The sequence below is a fragment of the Bufo gargarizans genome, chromosome 9 (genome assembly GCF_014858855.1).
Source record: "Bufo gargarizans isolate SCDJY-AF-19 chromosome 9, ASM1485885v1, whole genome shotgun sequence".
Classification (NCBI taxonomy): Eukaryota; Metazoa; Chordata; class Amphibia; order Anura; family Bufonidae; genus Bufo; species Bufo gargarizans.
This window is the reverse complement of record NC_058088.1, coordinates 21,616,322-21,623,616: the sequence shown is the minus strand read 5'-3', so window position 1 is coordinate 21,623,616 and position 7,295 is coordinate 21,616,322.

Genomic DNA, 7,295 nt, shown 5'->3' with positions numbered 1-7,295 from the left:
CGTGTCCGTCCTGTACCAAATAATCTGCGTTTTATATATGAATCCACCCTTTACGCTGTAGGCTGCAGACGCCTCATATAACATGTAAAGTGATCTTTGTAATGTTGTCGCCAGGGTTATACGGCACAGGCCGCGGTTTTATGGGGTTTAGTCAGCTGTGCCCCAACCACCTGCTTTATGACGTGTCTGCGCCACTCATCCTTGGCATTTGTAAAGAGTAATGACATTGTGCCTACATGCATTATAGCTTCACCCCACCTACATTTAGCAAAAAGCGGATCTGGATACCATTGGAGCAAACCCTCAGCTGCGAGAAGTCAAATTCTGTATCATTCCCTAAATGTAAACCATAATGTTTTCATTCACAGGCAGCAAGCAGAGATCTTGAATGATGACAAAGTAGAATAGACCTGTTCGTTATTAAAGGATTTCGCTTTAGTTGCGCACTGCCGCCTGAAAAGCTTCGTATAAAACCGGACATCATCTACACCGACCAGTAAAGCAGCAGGAAACGGGTCTATACAGCTGTTGCAAAACTACAAGTCCCAGCACTCTCTGCCTTCTGGTATGCTGGGGGTTATAGTTGCAGAGTCACAGGTTGGGGAACACTGGTTGCTCCTTTCTTCATCGACAGGGTTGTCGCTTTTACGTTTCTTCTCTACACATCTTTTTACCCCCCCCCCCCCCACACATTAACTACTCTCTACCACTAGGGGGTGCAATAATGGACTGCTCTTATTCAGGTCCATAGAGGAGTATACAGATGCGTATGGAATAGGGGCTCATTCACACTTGCGTGCTAAGAATCCAAGTGAATTCAGTTTATTTCATTGAAAGATTTTTATTTATTCCGTTTCATTTTATATGTGGGCTTTTTTAACGTGCCAGACATTTTTTTAGGGTAATGTTTTCAGCTGATAAAAAATGATCGCGTTGAATGTAAAAACACATTTTCTGTAGTTCTGTAGTTGACGTGTTTCCGCATTTGTTGTTTTTTAATGATCTGCATTTAGGGATCATTACAAAAAAGCAAAAAAATCTGTATTAGATTTGTATTTTCATATTCTAGTGTGAATGAGCCCTATGGTATCCGTGGTTTGTGGATCACAAAATGGATGCAGTCATATGCATAAGGGTTCATGCACATGACCGTTGTCGGCCGGTGCCCGTATTGCGGCCTGCAATACCACGGGTCCGCTATGTATGGGCACAGGCCGTTTGTGCACCGCATTATGGATGCAGACCCATTTGCTTGAATGGTTCCGCAATCTGGAAGCTGCGGAACGGAGGCACGGAAGCACTACTGAGTCCTTCCGTGGTTTTCTGTCCGTGCCTCCGCTCCGCAAAGAAGAAGTGCATGCACTTTTTTGCAGGTGCGCATCGCAGACCCTATTCAAGTGAATTGGCCCTGTTTTATTAAGAATCCATTATTGTCAGAACGTGGGCCCATCAGAGGATCCTCTGATATTCTGGGGGGCCAGCCGACCCTGGTTGAAGGGGCCCGTATCCGATTTGTATGCCGCCATGTGTGATGGTGTAAACTTATAGCAGCAGCCCATTTCGATTATTACCACTGGGTCCCCTTATGGGTTTTGTACACCCCCACCTCTTCAGAATTGCGCCCGACCTTTATCCCTTCCGTAGTTCCACATTACAATGAACCAAATCCCACAACCTTCAGCCTCCCCATATGTATGGACACTTGTGTTTCCCCTGTGTTTTAGATTGTAAGCTCCATTGTACAGCAACCTATTTGCTTACTGTATCTTATTTCAAGTCTCTACCCCCTCTATAATATAATATACAATAATAAAGGGCTCCATTCATTATAAAGGTTCTCAGACATTGACAGTACTTCCTGCTGTGTTAAAGGGAATCTGTCAGCAGTTTTGACCATGCTAAACTGCTGACAGCACGTGGTAGGGGCTGGGGAGAGCAGGGCAAGCATAGTTTTTGTGGAGATTTTAGATATCGGGAGTAGTGTGCATATTAAGTTTTATTCTGCCAGGTTCTGCTCCTGGAAGTGTCGAGAAGGCAGAGCTTCACTATGGAGTGCTCTCTGCATTGTGCTGCTTCACAGCCCCTACCCTTTGCTGTAGCATCCAATCAGAAGACAGCAAATGGTAAGGGGCTATGTAGCAGTTTAATGCAGACAGCACTTTACAATGAAGCTTCCCCTCCAGGGCACTTGCAGGAGCAGAACCTGGCAGAATAAAACTTCATATTCACACTACCCCTGATAATAAAAGCTCCACAAAAGGAATGTTTGCCATGCTCTCCTCAGCTCCTCCCTAGTGCTGTCAGCAGTATAGCAAGGTCCAAACCGCCGACAGACACCCTGTAATGCTGAATGCAGGCTGTTGGTATCTGTTGTCAGCCATCCTCTGACTACTGGAAATTCTGCTGCACGTAGATGACTACCACTTCTTCTCAGCTATTTCCACTTCTGAAAACCCCTGCACGTGTCTAGTATATATTTTACATCTTTTTCTTTTTATTTCAGTGCTTCCTTTGAAGTGGATTCCTCCCGCAGGTGTCCGCCTCTGCGCAGTTCATGCTGCATACCATAAACTATCTATAGGACGGGGGTCAGACAGTACTAATTAGTGTGGTCTGTATTATGGCTGCTGGAGGCAGACTCTGTAATCTAGACTCCATATGTCGGAATACTTTGGGTATGTTGTATTATGGTGAGCAGAGAACCACATGTGCAGAGTCTCGACATTTTTGCTGTCCTCTGGGCTTCATCTCTGTAGTCTTCCTCTGACTGGGATCTGAGTGACAATGACAGTGATTATGGATTGGCCAGGACTGGATGATGGGCGCAGATACTGAAATCTCTGAAGAAGGTCCCGCTGCTACAAAACATTGATGCCATATTGTGACCCATGACTCCCTGTCCCTGTAATTTCAGATACTCAGAATAGTCTAAACGCCGGCCTCCTGCGTCCGCACCATAATTACCCAGAGAGGAATCTCTGCTTTCTGCTGCCTCTTCTTCTGCTGCCAGTTCTCTGTATCTGAGATTTGTTGTTTCGTGAGGTCATCTCACGTACCAGGGGGTATGTAGTATACTAGTGGCCCATGTGGCTCCGATATGCCCATAGACAGGGGACGGACAGCTCGGGTCGCTCCACATTCCAGAGGTCATCTACTAGTTAGAGGGCAGTGATGTCACATGAGACTGGTGTATGATGGAATGTTTAATGGTCGGAAAGGACAATCTGGTGGAAAATCAGCCAAAGTAAAAGAACTTTTGATTGGTCAGCTGTCTGGTAGACCCCCATTGTGGAGACGCTGACAACATTGTAGATTAGATTGTATAGTTGTCAATTCTTCCCGATTGTCCTGGACACTCCTGAAGAAAAGAGGAGATCTCCCAGTCTTCCAAGAAAGGGTTCCACAAAAATCATCCTCTCACCCGGTTCCTCTCCATTCCCAAGTGACACCCACCTGATGTTGGCACCGGTGTCAGGATGTTGTCTGTGGCGGAGAGAGAGGTGCACGATTGCGGAGAGGTGAATATATGTCTGGTCTGGGACCTGTCACATTGAACATTGAGCAGATTGATATGTAGTTTATGAGATGACATATTCAGCATACATTTTCAGTTTGATTACTGCTCATTCTGGGCTTAGAAGTCCAGTGGGTGGTCCTGATTGATAAGCTATCTGTGCATGCAGACTTATACAAGGAAAGCCATTAGGACCACCTACTGACTCCTAAGGAGCAGTAAGTAATTAAACAGGTCCCTTTTTTATACTAGTTTGGTCGAAGGTCTCTATAAAGGATGGGTTGGGTCTAAGGTTTATAAATGAGGGGTTTGATTTTGGATCTGTATGAATGATGGATCTGGTCTGGGGTCTGTGAAAATGAGATGTCTGGTCTGTATAAATGAAGGGTCTGGGGGTCTGTATAAATGTGTAGATCTGGTCTGGGGTCTGTGTAAATGTGGAGGTCTGGGGTCTGTAAAAATGAGAGGTCTGGGTTTTTATTTTTATAAATGAGAGGTCTGGTCTAGGGTCTGTATAAATATGGAGGTCTGGGGTCTGTATAAATGAGAGGTCTATCAACAAAAAAAAACATAAACACTACTGCACAATTACTAAACATAACAATATATTTATTGAATAGTAAAATATATTAAAAGCACACACAACAGCCACACAAATACAAATGACACAAAGGACATTCAAAAACATAGCACCAATAATGAGCAATGGGGGGAAGAGGGGGAGCAGCAGGAAAAAATAAGTGTTCCATATTTAACGGGGTTCTGCACTTTGTTTAAAGTGATGATCTATCCTCTGATCATCAGCATCTGATCAGCGGGGGTCCGACACTCGGGACCCCCGCCGATCAGCTGTTTGAGAAGGCTGCGGTGCTCCAGCAGCGCCGTGGCCTTCTCATTGTTTACCGCTGGCCCAGTGACGTCACGACTAGTATCAACTGGCCTGGGCCGGGGCTAAGTTCTGTTCACTTGAATGGAGCTTAGCCCCGCCTAGGCCAGTGATACTAGTCGTGACGTCACTGGGCCAGCGGTAAACAGTGAGAAGGCCGCGCCGCTGCCTTCTTAAACAGCTGATCGGCGGGTGTCCCGGGTGTCGGACCCCCGCCGATCAGAAGTTGATGATTTATCCAAACAAAGTGCAGAACCCCTTAACCAATACCATAAACTGCCCCCCCCCCATGTGCCGGGCCCCTCGCAGGGAATATACTTACCCCGCTCCCTCCGCCGCTGCTGCTTCTCCCCGTGCGCCGATGAAAACATGATGCTAGGGAGGCTCCCCCCGATACCAGATGTTTTCATCGGCGCACAGGGAGAAGCTGCAACGGCAGTGCGGGGACCAGGAGCGACGCAGGGAGCGGGGTAAGTATATTCCCTGTGACGGGCCCAGCACATGGGGGGGGGCAGTTTATGGTATTAAATAACCCCTTTAAGTCAAAGCTATGATAAGCATCACATTGAAGCTAATACATGTACTCAATCTCACAAAAACAGACTCATTCTTAAAAATATGAGTATACAAATTATATATACCAACCTGAATTGTCCATATATCTATGTAGTGTCACAGTGCGGTTCACCGTGACGCGGGTTGCCGCACAGGCTGGCTGCACGCCTTTTGCATACTGGCTGCGGTGTTCCGTGTAGGATGGTTGTTTTTGGCTACGTGCTGGCTGCAGTATCTTGTGTGTTCCGTGTGTTTGCGTGTACCCTCCCTATGGCTGTACTGTCTCCCTGTGGGTGGCAACGACCTGCTTCTGTTTGGTTCTGTTGGGGTTAACTCCCCTGTCCTATGCCTGTGGATCTGTGCCGGGTGGGGCATCTCAGGTGCCTCTTAAGCAGCCTAATCTTCCTGGGAGCTGGGATTCAGTCTGTCCTGTTCCCGGTGTAGCTCCTTGCTGCTGACCCAAGGGGTCTTACCATCTGCCCGTGTGTATGGTCCCGCCTGGTTTTACATTGTTGTATTTTGTATCTTGTTTATCCTTGCCTGATCTGTATCTGCCCTGTACTATGCTTCGTTCCCGCTCTGTATCTTGTTTGTTATCATGCCTTGTTCCTTGTCTTGTCCATGTTAGCCTTGCAGAGCTTATCTGTCTCTGTTCCTGTTCATGTATGTTCATGCCTGTTCCTGTTATTGTCTGTCTGGCAGTCCTTACTGCTTCTAGTGTTCTGTTCTGCTCTGCTTGGTGCTTCTTAGCTTCTACTGCTTGCGGTGCAGGTGACTGCTTCTGTCTCTGTTCTAGCCTGTTCTGTGCCTTGTATCTGGATCGGTATGTCTGTCTGTCTCCGTGGGTACCCTCGCTGGTATTGTCCGTTATACAAGACCAGCTGCCACTGACTTGGTGTTACTCTTGGAGTCGCTCCTGGCAACTACCGTGGCTCAAGTCTATCCTCACCACCAGAGGCACTAGTGAAAACCAGGTGTTGCTTAGTTACGCCCCTCCAGTGAGTAGCCAGTCAGTGGCAATATTGGGTTCACACCCGCTGGTCAGTTACATGTAGTTCCTGCTGCACACCCTCCAATGCACGTTTTGCGTATTTTCCACAGGGAGGGGATGAATGAGGGTTTGGTCTGGGGTCTGTATAAATGAGGGGTTGTCACGCTCTAGTATGGGAGGGAAACCCCCACACCGAACATAGGAGGGAAAGGAAATAAGGCCTGAAAACTAGGGAAGGAAGATGGACACCTTCTAGTAAGAACCCTAATCAAAGCCCTGACTGACCACCAGTATGAACAGACCCCAGAAGTAGGTGAGTTCATACACAGGAATACCTGAAGTCCTATCTAACTCTAAAGGACCCTGGTACTAATGACAGGAATGAGACATCCTGTTCCTCCAAAAGGAAGGATGAACGGGAGTCTCCCTAAGGCCTAATACAAAACAACAAAGAGATGCAACACACAGAAAAGCCAAAATACAAAGGGAAATGTAATACAACCTTCCAAGTAGCTACGGCAGCACCAGGAACTCAGCCGAGATCCAAACACCAGCTATCCACAGGTCCAACTAAAGCTAAAAACCGCACAGCATTGTGGGAGAGACAGCTATAAATAGGGAAAGTTAAATGACCACAATAGCAACACATGGAGGTTAAGGGTTTGGCCAGTACCAGAAACAACACAGACGCCTATTGATCCACAAGGTAAACATGTCAAACCAAACCACATGTTTCCAGTCTCAAAGATCTTCTGTCACTCACTGTCGCAGGGACGTCCGTATGTCTCAGTATGACCTCCGGGCACCCAGGGTGAGACCTGTGAGAAGCTTTCATCAAATGACTGGCATTCACGTCAGATGCCGGTACCCACATCCTCTCCTCAGGTCCATAACCCTTTTAGTGAACAAGATACTGAAGAGATCGACAGAGAGCTCGAGAGTCAATTATTTTGGCGATCTGGAATTCCAAACTACTGTCCACCATGACAGGAGAGGGTGGTAGGGAAGACGGCTCCAAAGGTTCAACATATCTCTTCAACAAAGATTTATGAAACACATTATGTATTTTCAGAACCTGAGGAAGTTCAAGACGAAAAGCTACAGGATTAATAATGGCTGTGATCTTATATGGACCAATAAACCTTGGACCCAACTTCCAAGAAGGTACCTTCAACTTAATGTTTCTTGTGGACAGCCACACCGAATCACCCACTCTTAGGTCCGGACCTTTCATACGTTTCCTAAACGGGAAGAAGCAAAAGTGGTGCGTTCACCTGAGGCAAATGGAGGATGCACGGACCATGCCAGGAATCTTGGTGTGAAAGTGTATATCCAATAAAAAAGAGAAG